General features: G+C 38.5%; 1 long non-coding RNA gene across 1 annotated transcript in view; it reads right to left on the reverse strand.

Annotated features, from left to right (window-relative positions):
• Window positions 1-22,381, reverse strand: part of LOC115071714 — an 82,107-nt gene that overhangs the window by 21,329 nt on the left and 38,397 nt on the right. The window contains exon 2 of the long non-coding RNA XR_003850802.1: window positions 21,332-21,618. This is a non-coding gene — a long non-coding RNA (uncharacterized LOC115071714). The remainder of the gene's footprint in view (window positions 1-21,331; window positions 21,619-22,381) is intronic.

Below are 22,381 nucleotides of genomic sequence, written 5' to 3' on the forward strand. Positions count from 1 at the left end.
ATACTTCACAGAATTAGAAAAATGCATCCTTAAATTCATATGGAGGCACAAAAGATCCCGGATAGCCAAAGCAACGCTGAACACAAAGCAATGCTGGGAGGATTACTATACTAGATCTCAAAGTATGCTACAGAGCCATAGTCATAAAAGCAGCATGCAAAGACCTCAATGTGAAACTGGAAACCCTGAAGCTATTAGAAAAAATATTGGCAGTAACTTACAGGATATAGGTGTAGGAAAGGATTTTCTAAATCATACATAATTTGCTCAGGAATTAAGGTCAGCAATCAATAAGTAGGACCTCATTAAACTAAAGAACTCCTGTACAGCAAAAGAAACAATGAAAAAGTGAAGAGAAAACCCACAGAATGGGAAAAAAATCTTCACCAGTGACACTTCTGATAGAGGTTTAACACTCAGAATTTATAAAGAACTCAAAAAACAAAGAATTGAGAAACCAAATGACCCAATTAAAAGATGGGCTAAAGATCTAAACAGAGTGTTCTCAAAGGAAGAAATGTAGATGGCTAAGAAACATCTCAAAAAGTGTTCAACATTGTTAGTAATTAGGGAAATGCAAATTAAAACCACCCTAAGGTATCACCTTTCCCTAGTCAGACTGGCTTGGATCAAGAGAACAAATGATACCAAATGTTGGCTAGGATGTGGAGAAATGGGAATGCTCATTCACTGCTGGTGGGATTGCGAACTCATGCAGCCTCTATGGAAAACAGTGTGAACTCTTAAAAAACTAAAAATGAACCTACCATATGACCCGGTTAAACCACTCCTTGGCATATATCCAAAGGATTCATTGTATTGTAGAGAAACTTGTACAACCATGTTTGTTCCTGTTCTTTTCACCATAGCTAAGACATGGAAGCAACCTAAGTGTCCTTCAACTGAAGAGTGGTTAACAAAAATGTGGTGTATTTATGCAATGGAGTTTTATTCAGCAGCAAAGAAAGATGAAATAATGAAACTTGCGGGTAAATGGATGGATCTAGAAACTGTTATAGTAAGTGAAGTAACAGACTCAGAAAAATAAACGGTGTATGTTCTCCCTCATATGTGGCTCCTAGCATGAAATCCTTTAAAATTCCAGGTCCTTTTAATAAAATGATGATATACAGCAGCCCCTTTTGCATGAAATAACTACCATCATCACGACTTCGGCTGAGCCTGATCGCTAAACATCATCACAATTGGGCTTGTTGACAGTTGTGCTCATTCATTAAAGGAGTGCCAAGCAGTGTCACTGGACCCTCACCTGAGTATCCAGCCACTCCTCCCAGCCAACTAGTCCAGCCTTGGAAGACAAAAGAAAAATGAGGAAGAACCCAATAGAGGAATGCTTTTGGGAGCCTTTGTCAAGAAACTCCAGTGGACTCTCATATGAACATTTGAAAATTGTCCTGTTCTGACTTTTTTCTAGTTCCCTGACTAGAACTTGTAATGCTAATTACTCTTGCATTTCCTTCTCCTTCACATCTCCCATTCATGATTCAAGGACTTTCTTCTCCTCTTGGAGACAAAAGTTATGCAACTTGGGAGTCTTTTAGATAGACCCATTGAAGAGGTCTCCAATTGCCTCACCCTGTGTCCCTGTTCAGCAAGGAAGAAGCCAGAGTGATCAGCATCCCTATTTCCTACTGGCCATTTGGGTAACCCCTTCAGAGGATGGCATAAGAATAGTAGGTAGGAATGGGCTAGGCAGTTAGGGTAAAAAGACCCCAAAGAAATGTTGCCAATTTCTTGGCTAAAAGTCAAAATGTCCTTGAGCCTGTTAGCAACATACTCTGTTCCAAGGCAAAAAAATGTCAAAAGTATTTGGGAGCTTGTATCTAATCCTTAGATTTTAGGGTTACCTCTTCAGAAGAGGAAATGTTGGAAGGGAGGGAGTGGGCATGGATTTGATAAAAACATCTTATATGCGTGCATGAAATTCTCAAGTTTTTATAAGAATAAAAAAAATCAGTCAAAATTAAGAGTTGTTTTAAGTTAGTTTCTCCTTATGGCTTGTAAGGTTGTATGTACCATTGGGAAGTTGGTAGTGTAAGGTTGCAAAGCTGTAAGTTGTGTGGAAACAGTAAGATACAAAGAGAATGAAGTTTATTTAGTACAACAAAGTGTTAAAAAAAAAACCTAGTTGCATGTGGTCAGAGGCAGGCGGATCTCTGTGAGTTTCAGGCCAGCTGGGGCTACAGGAAGACCCTGTCTCAAAAAAAAAAAAAAAAGAAACCTATCATTTGATTAATATTTTCAGTTATTGTACTACATGGATGCACTTACATATATGCTGGAAATACTTCATAAATTTATGTATACTACATAGTATTCAGGGCATACTACAAAAATTAATTCCACTGGTTCATCCTCAGGAGCCCTTCAACACAAGGGCTTAATGTTTCTATGGCCATAGAACTTGTGAGATGATGCTTGGTAATTAGCATAAGCTTGAAGCCAAGTAGCTGGAAAAGACATATTCTAGGACATTGCAGATCAAATCACATTTCTATAAAAAGAATGTGGATGTTCAAGTTATATAGTATCAACCATAAAAGTTAATTTAATGTCCCTCAGTCATTACCTAAATGGAGAATCTCATAACCAAGTTTATGTGTATTGGTAATCATATGTTGTGAACATATGGGAAAAAATTATTAGAAGTATCAGATGATGCTTTTCCCTTTTCTGAGTTTTTGAATCCAATATTTGAGTTTTGAGAATCAGTAAAAGGAGTGAGCCACCACTTTCAGGGAGTACCTGCTTTTATTAAAGATAGAAAACGGTGCTCAGAAAAGCTGAGAACAATGAATGCTCTGTGAAGCCACTGAATTGTGTGCTTCTGCTAACATCTAACCTTGAGAAGAAAACATGACTGAATCCAGAGGATTCTTTTGTACATATTTGTGATAGTGTATGTGCATGTGTGTATTTTAAGCCAGCAATTATATATTAAAATTTAAATTATGCTAATAGCTCAGCTTTTTTTCTAAAATATTTTAAATCAGCCAATCTTTGAAAATGTTTAAGAAATGATACATGAAATTTCTGAGAAAATAAGGATATTCATTAAGGCAGATGATTCCAAAGATGGCAGTGGGTTAGAAAATAAATAGTAGCACTTTGATGTACTGTGCTCTTATGTAGAATATTTAGAGGGAAAGTATTCTAATTACAACTAAAAACATCTAAATCTAGAAATAGGTTTTGGAAATATCCAGGAACTTGGTAAACAAAATTATAAAATTCTGCATAATAGTATCACAAAAAGATTTGAGAGCATTATGAAACACTTGAGGATGTGGGCAGTTGTACCTTAAAAAAATGAGAGTAATGATGTGAAAGGAGTTGGTTCTAAGTTTACTTTGTAAGCAATATGGTATCAATAAAAAATCTCCATTTCTCGGGCTGGAGAGATGGTTCAGTGCACTAACTGCTCTTACAGAGGACCCTGGTTCAAGTCCCAGAACCCACATGGCAACTAACAGGTATCCGTAATTACAGTTCCAGGGGAATTTGATGCCTTCTTTTGATCTCCCTGGCATTGCATGACATGGGTGCACTTACACACAAGCAAGCAATACACTCATATACATAAAATAAAAATAAATAAAATATACAAAGTTTCCATTTCTTATAACTATTGTAAAGAATATGATGAAACATTCTAAATTTCACTTTGAAGAATTTGCATGAGACAAGAGCAGCTGGAAAAATTCTAATAAAAATACTAAGAAGGGATGAAATTGTCAAAGAGCAAAGTAAATAAAAAAGTAAAAACTAAACAACATAAAGGGGATATGCCTTAGGAGATGAGGAAATGTGCTACAAAACTGATGAAATGAAACAATGTGGTGCTGAGTCAAAATATCTGACCCAGACCCAACTGTGTTAGGGATTTAACCCAGGAAAAGGCTGGCATCTTGACTCAGAGGGTTTTTTTTTTTTTTTTTTTTAAAAAGAGCATGTTTAATGTATGTTGAAAAACATCCAGTATGCAATCATTTGGGAGAAAGCGTGTGATTCCTTTAATTGTGTTTTTTTTTTTTTTTTTTTTTGGTCTTTTTGAGACAGGGTCTCCCTGTAGCCCCAGTTGGCCTAGAACTCACTATGTAGACCAGGCTGACCTTGAACTCACAGAGATCTGCCTGCCTCTGCCTCCCGAGTGCTGGGACTAAAGATGTGTGCCACCATGCCTGGCTTCTTTTAAGTTTTTATATTTGCTGAAAGTAATAAAGTTTACAAATACCAAGAAAATATAAGTACACCATTAAAGTGGGAAAGGCCTTTTCAAGCATGGCACATAAAACTAGAAGAAAAAAAGAAAAATTAATAAATGCAACTCTAAAATTCAAACACTTCCAGTGAGAGTGAAATATATATGGGCAGCAAGAACATATTTTTCACGTATGTGGTAGACAGAGGCTTACCATACTTAGAAACAAAAATTTTTACAAATTAAGAATATAAACTATGATTAAATACATTGTATGGAATTATTTTTAAATTGCTGACAGTGTGCACATGAACCATGTACGCTCAGTTCAGACAAAAACCTAGCATAGAACTGGAGAAATGGGCAGGAGGCCCCAACCTTAGCCAAGGAACTATAGGCAGTTGATGATGGCTGGAGAAGGGAGAGTTGATCTTCTTTAAGGGAGTGATTCTAGATAGGCTGAGTGGAGTCCAGTGACTGAGCTTACACCAAGAGACATCATCTGGATACACGAACTTGACTCAAAGAGGCCTTAACATAAATGACAGAGTGCATGAAATTCTGGTAGGGGGGCCTATGGAAGGTTGTGGATAGGGAGGGTTTTAATTATGATTAAGATGTATGAAATACACAAAAATTCAATAAAAATATACATTAAAAAGATAACACAGAAATATAATTCTTATTAAGGAGTTAATTTTGTTTTTCTATAATAATATAATTTAAAACATTTAAATGTTTATTGAATTTTGTGCATTTCATATGGAGCATCTTAATCAACTTTATACCCCTTTCCCCATTGGCAACTACCCATGGTCCCCCCACTGGAGTTCATATAGTCTATCATTTGTTTTAAGACCTAGCATGTCAAGTTAATTTCCCTAGATGTCCCTCAGTGCAAGTTCATCTACTGAAGTCTAGTAAGCCTATCTAGAGTCCTTTCCTTTATGAAGATCAGTTCTTCCTCAGCCAGCGGTAATCAGCTGCCAATAATTCTTTGACGAAGACTGGGGCTTGCTGTCCATTTCCACAGTTCTGTGTTGGCTTTTTGTCTGCTTAAGTTTGCATGGGTCTTGCACATGCTGACACCATTGCTGCAGGTTCACATCAGAAGGATCCCACTCTTATTCTCTATGTTTTGGCCACTTGTGACCCTTTTGTGTTCCTGGCCCTCTGTTGCCTGAGGGAACTTCACTGATGAGAACTGAAAGATGCATTAGTGTTCTCTTCATCCCTTGTTCTATGTTCCATAAGCCTTAGGTATAGAAGTTGCATTGTAGATGTGCTGCTTAGGCTTGGGCAATTCACAGAGAATCTCTGTGTATGACCATTTATGGAACTCTGTAATAATCTCTATCTACTGAAAAAGAAACTTCTTTGATGGGTGGTGCCTGGGATACTTGTCTGTAAATTTTAGGATCCATATTTTGCACATAGTAAGAAATTACATTTGTCTAGGGATGTGACAGGCTTGGGGTTTTCTCTAAGATTGATGACCTCTCCAGCTATGTGTATTTGGCTAGATTTACAGTGCCACATATAAGTTTCCTCCTATTGAGTGGGCTTTAAGTCCAATTGGGTAGCTGTGATTATCCTCAAGATAAAACTGCCACTATTGCATCAATGTCATTTGTTGACTGATCACTCTTGTGGTTATTAGACCTTGAAACTGGGGTTTGACCATTGATTGGTGTTCTCCCTTACCAGCTTATATAATGCTCTCCAAAGCTATAAGAGCTATCCTTCAGGGGAGGTGGCTTCCAGGTCAGTTCTAGCTCCATTACTCCAAATCCTGTGTCTAAAATATGTCCTGTCTTCAGCAATAGGGTCTTACCTTCAAGTTCTGGGAGGCAATCAAGGACTGTGGCCATAGCCTGTGTAATTTGGGGAGTCTCTTGGACTACCCTGGCCAGCAACTCAAAGGAAGGTCTCTCCTGTCTGGCACTGTTTCTTGTTATGTAGCCTTCTGCTATACTCACGGACTCATGTAGAGATATTGTATGAATAATTTTTCACTAGGCTTTTGGACTAATAACTAATAACTCTTTTTTTTAAAACTCTGTTTTTTTTTATACTAGCTAGGCATTATTTATCTCTCCTCTTTCTTTTATCCTCCCTCCTTGCCCTCCCCATTTAAAGTGTCCCCCATTTTCTCCAATTCTCCTTTGATAATTCCTGTCTTCTATGGTCTCACCTCTCTTGAGCTCCTTCTTCCCCTTTATCCCCACAATTCCTTGCATAACCTTCCCTCTCCCCCTCCCCCCTCCCATTTAACACATTCCCTTAGTAGCACCTGTCACCTACTGTCCTTTTCTTTGGGTTCCTTCTTTCCCTTTACCTCCCTGGTTATTTCCCTTTTCCTGGTTCCTGCAGTTACATCAAGATATATACTCACTTACAAGGATTTGGTGCTAGGGTCCACAGATGAGGGAGAACATATGTACTTTGCTTTTCTGAGTTTGTGTTACTTCACTTAGTATGACAGTTTCTAGTTCCATTCACTTACCTGCCAATTTCATGATATCATCTTAATGCAAAAATTTTAATATGTTAACTTGGTGTGACGGCTGGTCTTGATGTCAGATTGATGGGATTTAGAGTCACCTAGGAGATGAAACTTGGGCAAGTCTGTGAGAGTGTTTCCAGACAGGATTAACTGAGTAGAAAAGACCTAGTCTCAAAGTGGGTAGCACCTTCAAGCCAGCCTCCTAGATACAAAGAGATCTCAGGAGAAGCAGTGCTGCCTGCCTTTATCTCGTCCTCAGTGATCGTGCCTGTTAGAACTACTGCTGATGTCGTCCCTGACATCAGATTCCAGCCTCTTCAGCCTTCCACTTTGGATTCTGGGAAATTTGGCCTTCAGCACTGAGTCAGGATTGCTGAGGTATCTATTATTATTATTTTTTAAAGTCTTTTTGAGACAGGGTCTCCTTGTAGCCCCAACTGGCCTAGAACTCACTATGTAGACCAGGGTGGCCAGAGATTTGCCTGCCTCTGCCTCCTGAGTGTTGGGATTAAAGGCATGTGCCACCATGCTTGACCTTGAGGTACCTACTTTTGTAGACTGATCCACTACCAGATTTTCTGCCTCTCCAACATGCAAACAGGCACTGTTAGACTACCCTGTTTCTACTGTGTAAGTCAATCTAATAAATTTCTCTCTATTGTATAAAAAGAATACAAAATACATTCTATGAAATTCTCAAAGAATTAATAAAAATAATTTAAAAATAGGAGGAGGAAAAAGCATCCAAAATCATATTCTACATTAAAAAAAGATAAAAGTAGATACCCAAAGAGGAAAAATGTGCAAAAACAAAAGTATAGTATACATCAGAAATACTATGATTATTCAAAAAAAATTGTTGGATCCTAAGATAGGAAGCTAACTGACAATAAACTTAAGACAGAAATGCACAAAATGATTTTGTTTTTGTTTTTTGAGAAAGGTCTTTTATAGCCCAGGCTGGCCTTGAACTTGCTGTGTAGTTGAGATTGGCCTTGAACTCCTGTTCCTCCTGCTTCCATTACTCAAACTACAGGCATGTACTCCCACACTCAAAATGAATTTTTATTATTCAGATAATAGGATAATATACTCTTTTGTTATGGCATAGAACTTTTCAAACTTTACTGGTTTATTGAAATGCTTGTTTTTAAAAAAATTGTTTCTATTGAATTTTTGTGTATTTCATACAGAACACCTCAATCAGTCTTAATCTTTGTACCCCCATTTCTACTGGCACCCTCCCATAGCTTCCCCATTGGAATTCATACATGTGTCATTTGTGTTAAGGCTTATTGTGTAAGGTCAGTGTCCTCAAACGTTCCTCAATGCAAGTTCATCTACTGAGGTCTAGCCAGCCTATCTAAAGTCCCTTGCTTTAGGAAGGTCAGCTGTTCCTCACCTAGAACTAATCACTTGCCAATATTTCTTCAGCTAAGATTGGGGTCTTCTGTCCATTTTCTCAGTTCTATGCTGGTGTTTTGTCTGCTTGAGTTTGCATGGAACTTGTATACACTGACACCACTGCTGTAGATTCATCTTAGCAGGGTCCCAGGAGCATGTAGGACTCTGTTTCTATATGGTCGTGCGTCTCCTCCCTGGCTCTTACAATCTTTCTGCATAGAAATACTTATCTTGGCCACCGATTGTGTTACAATCTTTTCTAATGGTCTTTTAAAATTAAATTTTTTAACTTAATCAAACAGGGTATTTTTGGTTCCAATTCCTGAATGGTCCACAGAGTATATAAACTTCAGACAGGTCTGAGTCGCAGGGTGTACCCTTTGTTGTCTAGAAGTCTGTCCATCTTCAGCATCCTTCTCCCTTGAACTGGCTTCATTTTCTGATTGGTACATTTGATGAGGTATTCCTTTCACTGGTAATATTCATCTGGTAAAATTTAGCCACATCAGCAAGGTGAGTTAATCCTACTGCCTCTTACTGGTCAGGTAAACCACTAGGACTGAATGCCACTTTACCAATCTGAACCACAGGGCTGTTTCTGAACCAGACCTCTTAATCAAAACTCTGTGGCCTATGGACACTGGTCACTCCTGTATTACCTGTCTGTTCTCAAGCCCAGGTTAACCTCTGACCATCTGAACCACATCTGAATGTGTTACAACCTTTGCTAAGGGCATTTTGAAATTTTAAAAACTTAAGCAAATAGGGTATTTTCGGTTCATATGCCTGAAAAGTCCACGGTGTATACTACTTTTGGAATTCAAGGAGACACTCTTTGTCATCGAGACTAAAGCCCTTCCATCTGACAGTGGACAGAGGTCATTCCAAACAACATTGAAGCATTGTTACAAAGACAGTGAATAGATGGCTGAGCAGTACGAGTTTTGATTTTGTGATCATTGCAGAGCCCTAGGCAATTGTAAGAAATGATATAGAGAAACTTTTCTTAGTTTCACCCAGTAATAATATCTTACAAAATTGTAGTACCATGCCACAGCAGGTCATTGACCTCAACTCAGCAAGACACAGAGGGCTTCCATTGTCACCAGGCCCCTTATCTTGCTATTTTAGATGCACATCAACTTCTCCACTGACCTTCCCTCATTCTTAGTCTCTGGAAGCCACTAATCTATATTTTCTGTGATTTTGTGATTTCCAGCATATTGTAACAGTGGAATCATACAGTCTGTATTCCTTGGATGAACTATTTCATCACCGAATATTCCCAAAGATAGATTCATCAGAAATGTTATGTTTGAAACAGGGAATGGTCTACAGCCATGCCACTCTGAATGTGCTCAATCTCGTCTGTAAACAGGGAACTGAACCTAGTGATTAGTGTGTGGTGAGTCCTGAGCTTTATCCCCTGCTCACCTCGTTATTTTGGTTGCCTTTTTTTTTCTCTTTTGTCAGTCTTTCATGCAGTCCTGATGGCTCTCAAACTCACTATGTAGCTGAGGATGACCTTGAACTTCTAATTCTCTTGCTTTCACCTCCCTAGTGTAAGATTATAGGTGCATCCTACTATGCCTATCTCAAGTAGTTGAGCATAACAGTAGTTTTGTATTGTTGAGTACTAGTCTAAGGTATTGATATTTTGTAGTGTACCTATTCAGTCACCTGTGGAAGGACATCTGCTTTTTTGGCTATTGATCAAATAGTTGCTATAAAATGAATTATGCATAAGCCTTTACTTGTTTGGGGTAAATAAGCATGGATAAAATAAAGGTTGGTTTAAATGAGGGCTATAACATTGTAAAGGACATTTCCATGGTTTTTGAAGAGCTCTTCAATAATATTGTGAGTAGATATGAAAATGAAGCAACTAAAAATGTATTTGGTCTTTTGGTTGAATTAATGGTTTAATGGTATATTAATGTGTTTTTAATAATCTCAATTTCTTAAGCCCACAAACTAAGGCAATTTCAAGCAAAATTTCATGCCTTTAATTTCAGCCCTAAATCTCTGGGAAATCAAGGTCAGCATGGACTATACAGTGATTTATAGGCTAGCTGGGATTACAGGGAGAGCCTTTCTCGAAATAATTCATGAAGTATAAAGTCTCCTTTGAAATTTTGCGACATGAAAAACAGCAGTCCACTACTCTAAGACTTTTGGCTGTGTTGTTTAAATAGGAGTATGCAAGGGAGTTTACATTATTTTTCTTTGTTATTTGATTTTTCTAAATGCAACTAACTGATTGTAAAATGATTTCAAAAATCTCTATTCCAGGAATACTATTTAAAAAATTTATTGAATTTTTCAATTTTCATACAGTGTAATTTGATGGTATTTAGATCCTCTCTCATCTCCTTCTTCCCTTACTGCTTCCTCCCATTTTAACGTATTCTATTATAAATATAATAAGGCCTATGCAGTTTATGTTATGTCTCTAGATGTCTTCTAATGTGGGTCCAGCCACCGAAGACTAACCTACTGAGTCTCATCCTTGAAAGACACTGTCTTTCCTCCTCCCAGCAACCATCAGTTGCCAAAAGATCCTTAGGATGGTTTGGGGATTCTTATCCACTTCCCCATGTCTATATTGGGATCTTGTCTGGTTTGAGCTTGCAAACCAGCAGTGGTGCATGCTGTCACCATTGCTGTGAATTCATATGAATAACTGACCAGCTGTTTGGAAGCCTGTTTCTTTGTGGTCATCCATAACCTCTGGCTCTTACAGTCTTTCCAAACCCTTCCACAATGAGCCCTGAGCCTTGGGAAGTAGAAGTCTGATATAGATGTTCTATTCAGAGGTAAGTACTCAGCAGCCTCTTGTTCTTCGTACACTGACAGTTGTGATTTCTGTGTTAATCACCATGTGCTGCATAAGGAAACGTCTCTGGCGAGAGTGGAAAAATACATTAATCTGTGTGTATAACAATAAGTTATTAGGAGTCAGTTTAATACAACTATTTAGCAGAAGCCTAGTATTAGACTCTTCTCGATGTCCTGTGATCTGTCCAAGTTCCTAAGTCTGATATCAGTGTCAGGTATGGGATTCAGCCCATGAAGCAGACCTTAAATTCACTTACAAAGTTCTTGGCTATTATAATAATATTTGTGCCACTATTGCATAGGTAGACATATCTTACCAAGCCAGTTGTTATTGTAGTTCACAGGATTCACAACTGGATAAAGTTGATGACTATTTTTTCTTTCCAAAAGCATGTATAGCACCTTCCAGTACTATGAAAACTAGCCAGTAGAGATGAGGCTCTGATGTCAGCACCAGTTTGATTTCTCCTAGTTTGTTCTACAGCTCATATATGCAGTGTCTTCAGCAATAGGGTCTTACTTTCAAGTTCCAGTGGGTATCTAAGAACGAGAGCAATGGCCAGTAGTGTTTGTGGGTCTATGTGTCCCCTGTCAACAACATCAAGAAATAGTAGCCTTCCTACTATTAAGGTTTTATTTTGTTAGTGTGTGGTGTCTAATAGGAGTAATGTCCCTGTGTTATAAGGTAACTCTTCTTAAATATAATTTTATAATGTATATGTATATACTTTAAGAAATTTTTATAGTGGTAGGCTTCCATATGGCTTTTTCTAAAGGCCTTTAGTGTTACTTATCCCTCCCCAGAGCCCTCCTCTGCTCTACCCTCTCGTTCCCCACATTTAGCCCTTCCTACCTTACTAGTCTCCTTTCCCTTTCCATATCACTGCATTCTACCAGCCCTCCCAGGAAGCCTCACCTCTCATGGTCATTTATTTATTAGTTTCCTGACTTCTCTGGGTTTTCAAATTGAAACATGCATATCTAGGATATCAAAGCTAGCCTCCAGCTATGAGAGAGAACATGTGACTTTTGTCTCTCTGGGTCCATGTTACCTTACCCAGGATGATTGTTTCTAGTTTCATCCATTTACCTGTGAATTTCATAATTTCATTTAAAAAATTTTAAAACGTATTTATTTTATGTGTATGAGTGATATGCTTGCATGTATGTAAGTGCACCCACGTTGTGCAGTACTCATGTAGAACAAAAGGGGGCATTGGAGTCCCTGGAACTGACGTTACAAATGGTTGTTAGCAGCCATGTGGGTGCTGGGATTCGAACCCAAGTCTTCTGTAAGGACAGCCAGTACTCTTAACTGCTGAGCCACCTCTCTAGTCCCTCATAATTTCATCTTAAAGAGCTGAATAATATTCCATTATGTTTATGTACAATACCATCATTAGCCATTCATCAACTGACAGGCATCTAGGTTGTTTCCAATTTCTGGCTATTATGAAAAGGGCAGCAGTGAACATGGATGAAAACATATTTCTATAGTAGGGGGTAGAGCTTTTTTGATATATACCCAAGAATGGTATGGCTGTATCATATGGTAGATTAATTTCTAGCTTTTTGAAGAATCTCCACACTGATGTTCATAGTGGCTGCACCACTTTGCACTTCCACCAGCAGTGGATAAGAGTTCCCTTTTCTCTACACCCTCATGAGCATTTGTTGTTGTTTGTTTTTTGGATCTTAGCCATTAGGACTGGGGTAAAGTGAAATCTCAAAGTGAGTTTAATTTGCATTTCCATGGTGACTAAAAATGCTGAATATTAAAAAAAAATTTCCCAGCTGTTTGCGCTTCATCTTTAGAGAATTCCCTGTTCAGCTCCTTGCTCCAGTTTTTAATTGGGCTGTTTATTCTTTTTTTTTTTAATGTTTAGTTGGGTTCTTTGTATATTCTAGATGCTAACTGTCTGTCAGAGGTAAAGCTGTTAAAGATTTTTTTCTCATTCTGTAGGTTGTCTCTCCCCTGGATGCTGGCTTGCTGTACAGAAGGTTTTTACTTTCATGAGTAAGTTGTTGGGCTTAATGTTTGCACTACAGGAGTCATGTTCAGAAAGTCCTTTCCTATGCCTGTAGGTTCCAATATATTCCCGACTTTCTCCTCTATCTGATTCAAGATGTTGAGTCTTATATGGAGGTCCTTGATCCATTTGAAGTTGAGTTTTGTGCACGGTGAGTGACTGGGATCTATTTTCATTCTTCTACATGCTCTTATCCCGTTTGACCAGCACCACTTGTTGAACATGGTGTCTTTTCTCCAGTGTGTATTTTTGACTCCTTTTTCAAAAATCAGGTGGCTATAAATGTGTGGATTTAAATCTGGGTCCTCAATTCTATTCCACTGATCAATGTGTCTGTTTTTATGTCAGTAGCATCCTGTTTTAATTTTATAGCTCTGTAGTATAATTTGAGATCAATATAATTTGAGATTCAGCAATTCTTTTATTTTTCAGGATTATTTTGGTTATCCTGGGTTTTTTGTTTCCATATGAAATTTGAGATTTTTTTTTCAATTTCTGTGAAGGTTTGTGTTGGAATTTTAATGGGTATTACATTGGATTGGTAGATTGCTTTCGGTAGGATCTGCCTTTTAATCTTGTCCATGAGCATGGGAGGCCTTTCCATCTTCAGATAGCTTCTTAAATTTCTTTCTTTAATGTTTCAAAGTTTTTATTATACAAATCCTTCATTTCTTTTGTTAGATTTATTCCAAGATATTTTATGGATTTTGAAGCGATCATGACTTGTATCATTTTCTTGATTTCTTTCTTGATATGCTTGTTGCTGGTTTTTAGGAAGGCTACTGATTTGGGCTGTTAATTTTTTATCCTGATATTTTGCTGATTGTATTTATCAGTTTCGGGAGTTTTGTGGAGAAGACTTTGGGGTCTTTTATGTGTAGAATCTCATCATCTACAAATAAGGGTACTTTGACTTCTTCCTTTCCAAATTGTATCCCCTTTATCTCCTTTGCTTCTCTTAGTTGCTCTTGGTAACACTGCAAGTGCAAGCTCAGGGATGGAGAGAATGGACATCCCTGTCTTGTTCCTGATATTGATGAGAATGCTTTCAGTTTTTCTCCATTAGTATGATATTGACTGTGGATGTGTGCTATATTGCCTTTATTATATTGAGAAATGTGTCCTAAATCCCTATATTCTCCATGACTTTTATAATGAATGAATGCTGGACTTTGTCAAAGCTATGCGATGCTTCTAATTTTCTGGTGTAGGCACTTAATGCTATACATTTTACTCTTCGTACTGCCTTTATTTTGCCCCAGAGGTTTTGGTAAGGTGTGTTTTCACTTTCATTTAATTCTAAGACCTTTTAAAATTCCTTCTTGATTTCTCTTATGACCCTATTTTCATTCAGTAGTGTGTTGCTTAGCCTCCATGAATTTGTGTACTCCTACCCACCGCCCCTTGCTGCTAACCAGCTTTATTCCTTTGTGGTCAGATAGAACACAGGTTATTTCAATTTGGAGACTTGCTTTGTGTCCTAATATGTAGTCAGTTTTGGATAAATTCCATGGGCTGCTGAGAAGAAAGTGTATTCTTTGGTGTTTGGATGAAATATTCTGTAGAAGTCTGTAAGTCCATTTGATTTATAGTGTCTTTTAAATTCAGAGTTTCTCTGTTTAGTTTTAGTTTGGGTGGCCTGTCTATTGGTGATAACAGGGTATTAAAGTCACCCACCAGCACTGTGTTGGAGTCAATGTGAGAATTTAGAGCTAATAAAGTTTCTTTTATGAAATTGGATGCCCCTTTGTAAGGTACAAATATATTTAGGATTGTAATTTATTTTTTGCAGATTTTTCCTTTAATGAGTAAAGTAAATGATACAGTGAAGTGACCTTCCCTGTATCTTCTGCCAATTTTTGTTTGAAGTCCGTTGTGTCAGATATTGAAATACCTGTTTATTTCTTAATTCTGTTCGCTTGGAATATCTTTTTCCATCCTTTACCTTAAAGTGGTGTCAAAAACTGTTGGTGAGATGCATTTCTTGGAGTCAGAAAATTGATGGATTCTGGGGCTTTTTTTTTTTGTATTTTTGAGACAGGGTCTCCCTGTAGCCCCAGGAGGCCTGGAACTCATTATGTAGACCAGGCTAGCCTCGAACTCACAGAGATCTGCCTGCCTCTGCCTCCTGAGGTCTGGGATTAAAGGCATGTGTTACCATACCTGGCTTGGATCCTGGGGTCCTGTCTTTTAATCCAATAATCCAATCAGTCTGTTTTTTTTCTTTTGGTCTTTTTGAGACAGGTTTCCCTGAGCATCAGCTGGCCTGGAACTCACTATGCAGACCAGGCTGATCTTGAACTCACAGAGATCTGCTTGCCTCTGCTTACCTTTGGGATTAAAAGCATGTGCCACCACATTTGGCAAGTCTTTGTCTTTTAAAAAATATTTTATTTAACATTTTTTATTTTATGTGTATGAGTGTATTGCCTGCATGGATGTAAGTGCACCCATGTCATGCATTACCCACAGAGGTCAAAAGAGAGCATCAGATCCCCTGAAACTCGAGTTGCAAATGGTTGCTAGCCATCATGTGGGTGCTGGGAGCTGAACCATGGTCTTCTGCAAGATCAGACAGTGCTCTTAACCATTGAGCCATCTCTCCAGACCCATATGTGTTTTTTTATGGGGAAGTTGAGACCATTATTATTGAAGGTTTTTATTGACATATGTTATTAATTTTTCTTATGTTGGTTTTATAGTCCTGTTTCCTTATACTTCTTTTGTTGACTATTATGGGATAATTTATTTATTCTTTGTGCCCTCTTCAGAGTGTTTAATCTATTTTGATCAAACTATTCCATTGAATACTCTGTGTAGAGCTGGTTTTGTGAACATAAATTCCTTAAATCTATTTTTATCATGACAAGTGTTTCTTTCTCCTTCAATTGCAACTGATAATTTTGGTGGGTATAGTAGTCTGGGTTGGACTCTGTGTTCTTTCATGACTTGTTTGACATTGGTTCATGCCTTTTGGATTTCATAGTCTCCGTTGAAAAGTCAACGGATGAACCTGCCTTTATTTGTGACTTGATTTTTTTTTCCTTCATAGCTTTCAATATCTTTTGTTTGTCCTGTATGTTTACTACATGGGGAGCTTCTTTTCTGGTCTTGTCTACTCAGTGCTTTGTATGCCTCTTGTACCTTGATAGGTATTTCTTTCTGTAGATTTGGGAAATTTTCTTCTATTTTATTAAAAATAGCTTCTGTGACTTTATAAAAGCAGAGCTTCTTCTGTACCAATTATTCGTAGGTTTGGTCTTTTTACAGTGTCCCAGAGGTCTTGCATATTCTATTCCTAGGTTAATTTAGACTTGACAGTGATTCATTTTCCCAAGCTTGTTTTCAAGATCTGATATTCTCTGTTTCATTCCTTCCACTCACTTCTTTCTTCTTTTCTCTAAGCTTTTTGTTTGAGTTCCTGAGATTTTTTATTTCAAGTTTTATTTCAGATTGGCTTTTCTTCAGAGATTCTCTTTATTGGATTCTAATTTGAGGTCTTGAATTGTTTTTGTTATTTCAAAACTGTTTGTTTTCATCGTCTCCATTCAATTTTTCATTCATAACCTTGAGTTCCTTGAACACACTAATAATTGCTCTTTTGAAAACATTGTCTTGTCATCCACTAGGATGTCATTCTCAGAAAACATTATTATGGGATTAATTTCTGTAATAAACATATTATCTTGAGTATTTATGCTGTTTGTGTTTTATGTTGAGACCTAGGTATCTGATCATGTGTCACTGGTATTATTTCTTGTTATGGATAGGTGACGTCATCTTGAGTAGTTTTTCCTACCTTTGATTGCTATTTCCCCAACTTGTCAGGTTCTGGCCCAGTGGAGACTTTCTGTAAAACAACAGAGGAGCTAGTTTCTGTTCTCTAGATACCATGTATATCAAGCTAGTATTGAGGCCCTTTCTCTCTATAGCAAGTCTAAATATAATGCCTTATAATATGTTGGAAAAGAAATTTCTTTTAAGGAAAATGTTGCAGGGGCAACCTGAGAGGTTAGCCAGGAATCTTCTTAGATAATATGAATGTGTATGGGAAGTCTTCACAGATTTGTAGTAAAGTTAGTCTTTTTTTCCCTGTATTAGTTGGTATTTATTTGAATGATATGGAAATTGGCTAAAACTTTCTGCTTTTTGCTCTTGTGCACTTTAATTACTTTGTAATATATTCTGTATCTTTATATGACATGTAGACACTACAGAATCATTTTATGAAAATTGTAGGACCTAGTAGTTTCATATTTATGAAAGACTATAGTGTATATCATAAAGACTTTGACACATGCTCAGAAAAGACAGGAAGACCATCACGCCTTAAGTTGGTTCTGTTGTACAACATTACTTTCCTAAAGGATTAAAATGTGGTGCTTTGCCAGATGTGGTGGTGCGCGCCTTTAGTCCCAGCACTTGGGAGGCATAGGCAGGCAGATCTTTGTGAGATGGAGCCTAGCTTGTTCTACATGGTGAGTTCCAGGTTAGCTAACAGGAAGACCCTGTCTCCAATAAAAAGAAATAAATAAAATGTATCCCATATAGTTCCTTCCATGCTTAAGGCTTTATTTTATTTATTTATTTTTACTGTGCAATGGGAGATTTTTCCTTTTATTCCCATTGTTCTTTGTAGAGCCCCCCTTCCCCTTTAATTACCCCTGTTTTACATATTTCTCCCTTAGAAACACCTTTCTCCTACTATTCTTCTCTCTCTGGTTCCTTCTTTTCCTTTACCTCCCTGTCTCCTTTCCATATTCCTGGTCCCTGCAGTTACATCAGGATATGCACTCACTTATAAGGATTTGGTGCTTATAATACAAATGAGGAAGAACATAGGTCTTTTATTTTTCTGAATCTGAGTTACTTCACTTAGTATAACAGTTTCTAGATCTATCCATTTACCTGCAAATTTCATTATTTCATCTTTCTTTACTGCTGAGTAGAACTTCATTGTGTAAACGTACCACATTTTCATTAACAACTCGTCAGTTGAGGGGCACTTAAGTTGCTTCCATCTCTTAGCTATTGTGATAAGAGCAGCAACAAACATATAGTTGTACAAGTGTCTCTACAACAAGATGGGTCCTTTGGGAATATGCCAAGGAGTGGTATAACTGGGTCATATGGTAGGTTCATTTTTAGTTTTTTTTTTTTTAAGAAAAACAATTATTTTTACACTTTTTTTCTTATACAGAATCTACTCATGCCCCTTGCCTATTTATATTATTAATAAAAGCATCTCTCATATGCCAAAAAAGAAAGAAATTCCTCCCAGTGATGAGGAAGAGGAAGTGAAGGGAGCCCTGTGAGTTGCACATGTGGAGGACGGGGCTTCCTAAGCAAGGGAAAGAATTCCATGATCATGTGGAAGGGGAGATCCCATAATTGCTCAAGGATTCCCAGCCAGAATTAATGGGATTAGCCACTGTTCTTATAAGTTAGTTGTCAAAGCTGTAAACTTAGACTTTGAGGGGAACTCCTGTAGTCAAGGGGAACATTTGGGGAATGTACTCATGGACAGAGAAAGGAAGGAAGTGCTTATAAAAGGACTGAAGGCATCACGGCAGGTCAGCATAGGCTGGAACTGATCTGAACATGTGGGTTTTCTTATAATTCTCATAACTTGAGTCATATTTGCTTATCTGTTTTATTGTTTGTCTTCCTAGATCAGAATTTTAGTTCTATGGAGGCTGAGGCTTTGTCTGTTTATCTTCTTAAAATGTCCTCAGTGCTTCTGTACCAGGTTGGGAGGAAGATACTAGGGCTGGCTCTAGATAATTGGAACACCTCTTGACTCTCCAATCTGTGGGTCTTCATTTCACATTGATCGCCACATAGAAGCAGGATCAGGGGGCTCTCAGGCAGTCCCCCTGCATTCTCAGCCCGTCTGTCAGAAAGAGGCCAGAGGGAGGCCAGAATGTAGGACTCTCTGGTGGTCTGCTGAGATCAGAGCCACTACACCGATGAAAGTCAAAACCCACTTTCTCAGGCTGTCTCTCATTTTTAGTTTTTTAAGAGTTCTCCACATTGCTTTCTAGAGGGGTTGCTTGAGTTTGCAATCCCACCAGTAGTGAATGAATGTTCCCCTTCCTCCATATCCTTGCTAGCATTTTGTATCGTTTGTTCTTTTGATCTTAGCCAGTCTTATTGGTGGGGTAAGGCAAAATCTTCAGGTGGTTTTAATTTGCAGAGAACTCTCTGTTTAGATCTTTAGCCCATCTTTTTTTTTTTTTTTTTGGTCTTTTTGAGACAGGATCTTCCTGTAGCCCCAGCTGTCCTGGAACTCACTATGTAGACCAGGCTGGCCTTGAACTCACAGAGATCCGCCTGCCTCTGCCTCCCCATCTTTTAATTGGGTCATTTACCAGAACACATACGGTTGTTAAATGAAATTCCCAGTGTCAGAGATGGGTTGCTCCCCCATGAGCTGTTGGCCAGAGGGGCCCTAGAGAACCCCCCAAACAATAAAGGCCATTGTTGGTTGTACACCAGAAGTGGATGGTAAAATCCTATTGCTGAAGATACTGGATGATGTGAGCCTGGGAGAGAGAGAAATCAAGCTTGGACTAAGCTGGAAACTCCCTGCCACTGGATGGGTGGCTTTCATAGTTCAGAAAGCACTATGCAGATGGATGTGGGAGAACTGTCCCCTATAATTTTGCTCAGTGACGGACCTTCAGTGCTGCACTATCAACATGCCAAACTGCTCCAGCTGGTACAACAGTGGTATTTCTAGTGTATGTACAACCAGCAAATTTTTGATGGGATATAATACCCACTCCTAGAGGTGGAACACACATCTGGTGCTGTAGACCAGGCCAACCCTGGGGAAGCCCTGCAATTGCTTTGACAGTTGGATGCAATTGTGATGCATCTGCTGAAATACCATCCAAACATTTGTGTTTATGCCCATAGGTTATTATAGGAGCCACTGTTGAGATAGTCTTGCCTCTCGCTGTTTGTGTTTTTATAGTAGACCCACTGAAATGGGCCAATAGCCCATGGAAAACAGATGATGCAGAGACCCAAAAGTTCAGTGCCTTGCCACAATGGGAGGAAGATCATTTCACATCACCCCCTCCAAGGCTCAGGGAATTTTTCAGAAGAGGTTGGTGGAAAGAATGTAAGAGCCAGAGGAAGGGGTAGAGTGTTAACTGGAAGTGTCCTCTAACCACTATGCTGGCAAGCTACAGTCACACCTCCGTCCCACACTCGTCAAGGAGTTGATGGGGGAGTCAGTTTCCCCTCCCACCCAATTGGTTGACCTTAGCTACATGTGGGGGAAGGGCTAAGGATGTATAAGCCAAGAATACCATGAGCTACTTCTGACAATTTGTGTGGCTGTCAGGAAGTCATAGGATCTATATTAGAGTGTGGACTTTCCATCAAGTTGTAAATGGGAGTGGGGGGTGCCCACTCTTCTGTAAATAAACCCCCACCCTATGCTCTGTTAGAAGGCCCAATAAACTCATTAGGATTAAAAAAAAAAACAAATGGAGCTAATGGAAACCTTCATTGTTCCACCAAAATTGACCCCATGTTGGTAAATCCTTTGGTCTTTGATTTCTTATTCCTAATTTTCCTCCTTAAACTTCATTGTGTGTATATATATATATTAACCTGCTTCAAGTTATTTCTGGAAAAATGTGTTAAAAATTGCCTCTCTTTGGAATAAGACAAAAGTGTTACCTTGAGACATGTTATGTAGGAGGTAGAGTCCCTGTAGCCCTTTCCCAACTAGAAGCAAAATTGTGTAATTGTTGCTAAGGAAGATTCAATGAACAGGAACCATGACTTGAGACACTCCAAGAGAGAACGTGGTAGAAGCAGTGGTGCTATCGTAATTAAAAATACCTGGTGCTGCTTAACTGACCTTAATGACTGCGTGAAAGCATTTTGCTCAGGATCCCAATGCTAGAGAATGTTGTTCTACTAACTCCAATAGAAATTAGGAATTTTAAGTTGCAAGCAAAGCAATGCAGCGTACACAGAGACTGGTCATAAATATGTTCAGATGAATACAGGAGGTTGCTTTGAAATCTCTGCATATTTAAGATTCATGTTCAACACCTGCATTCCTTACACTGAAATTTTTCTTTACTATTGTATCTTATACTTTTTTCTCATTTGTTTGCTTTTTTAATGTGTGTTTGTGTGCATCTGTGTGTGTGCACGCCATGGTGCATTTAGGGAGGACAACTTCTGGGAGTTCGTTTTCTCCTTCCACTATATGGGTTCTGGTGGTCTAACTTAAGTCATGAGGCCTGGTGGCAAATTCCTTTATCACTGAGTGATCTTACCAGCCTTATGTATTGTACTTTTTACCTTTTGTTTCTGTGCAGGAGTGACTGGGCCTCTTCAGCTGTCAAGCAGTTACTTGTGGATGCCTGTGTGATCAAAGTCCAAGGCTTAGAGATGTGTGCTGTATTGTTTTACATCCAGAGTCAGGGTTTGGGATTAGAAGCAGTACAATATCAGGTACAGGTGTAGGAAAGCACTGAGCAGTTTGGGAAACAACCATCAACCTTCAGTCATCAATCAGTCAAATGGTTCCACTGTGGTGGCTGTGGTGCCTGTGGGTTCTTCCTTTACTTACAGAAAAGTCTGCAGTTCTGAACAAAGGCAAGGAAAACACACTTTAAGTAAAAGTTTATAGGCTTGTATTCATTGTACATAGTGAGGGGTTTTATAAAGACTTTCTAATGGAAGCATGGCATGCACTCTGACCATATTCACCCCTCCCATTTCTCCCCCTCTCCCACAGTCATTATTACCACTCATTCCCCCAGTCTTGTTTCTACTTTCATCACACACACACACACACACACACACACACACACACACACACACACACAGAATTTTGGACTCACAGAAGAGTAAAAATACATGAATTGTCTTTCTGAATCTGACATTTCACTTAATGTTATGATTCCACAATTACATCTTTTTCCTTTCTCTATTGTGTATAACATACCAGATTTTTAAAATTAAAACATTTTATTTATTTATTTATTTATTTTTATTTTATATGTGTGTTTTGCTGCATATATGCAAGTGCACCACATATGTGCAATGCCCAAGGAGGTAAGAAGAGGGTGATAGATACCTCGTAACTGAAGTTATGGATGGGTATTAGCTGCTATGTGGGTACTGGGAACCAAACCCAGGTCCTCTTCAAGAGCAGCCAGTACTGTTAACCACCTAGTTCAAGGCCACCCTGGTCTATACAGCAAGTTCCAGTTCAGCTGGGGCTACAGGGATACCCTGTCTCAAACACACACACACACACACACACACACACACACACACACACACAGAGAGAGACAAACACACAAATCAGATGGCTATAGCTGCGTAAGTTTAGTCCTGGATCTG

The sequence above is a fragment of the Nannospalax galili genome, unplaced genomic scaffold (assembly GCF_000622305.1).
Source record: "Nannospalax galili isolate Female #2095 unplaced genomic scaffold, S.galili_v1.0 scaffold41, whole genome shotgun sequence".
Classification (NCBI taxonomy): Eukaryota; Metazoa; Chordata; class Mammalia; order Rodentia; family Spalacidae; genus Nannospalax; species Nannospalax galili.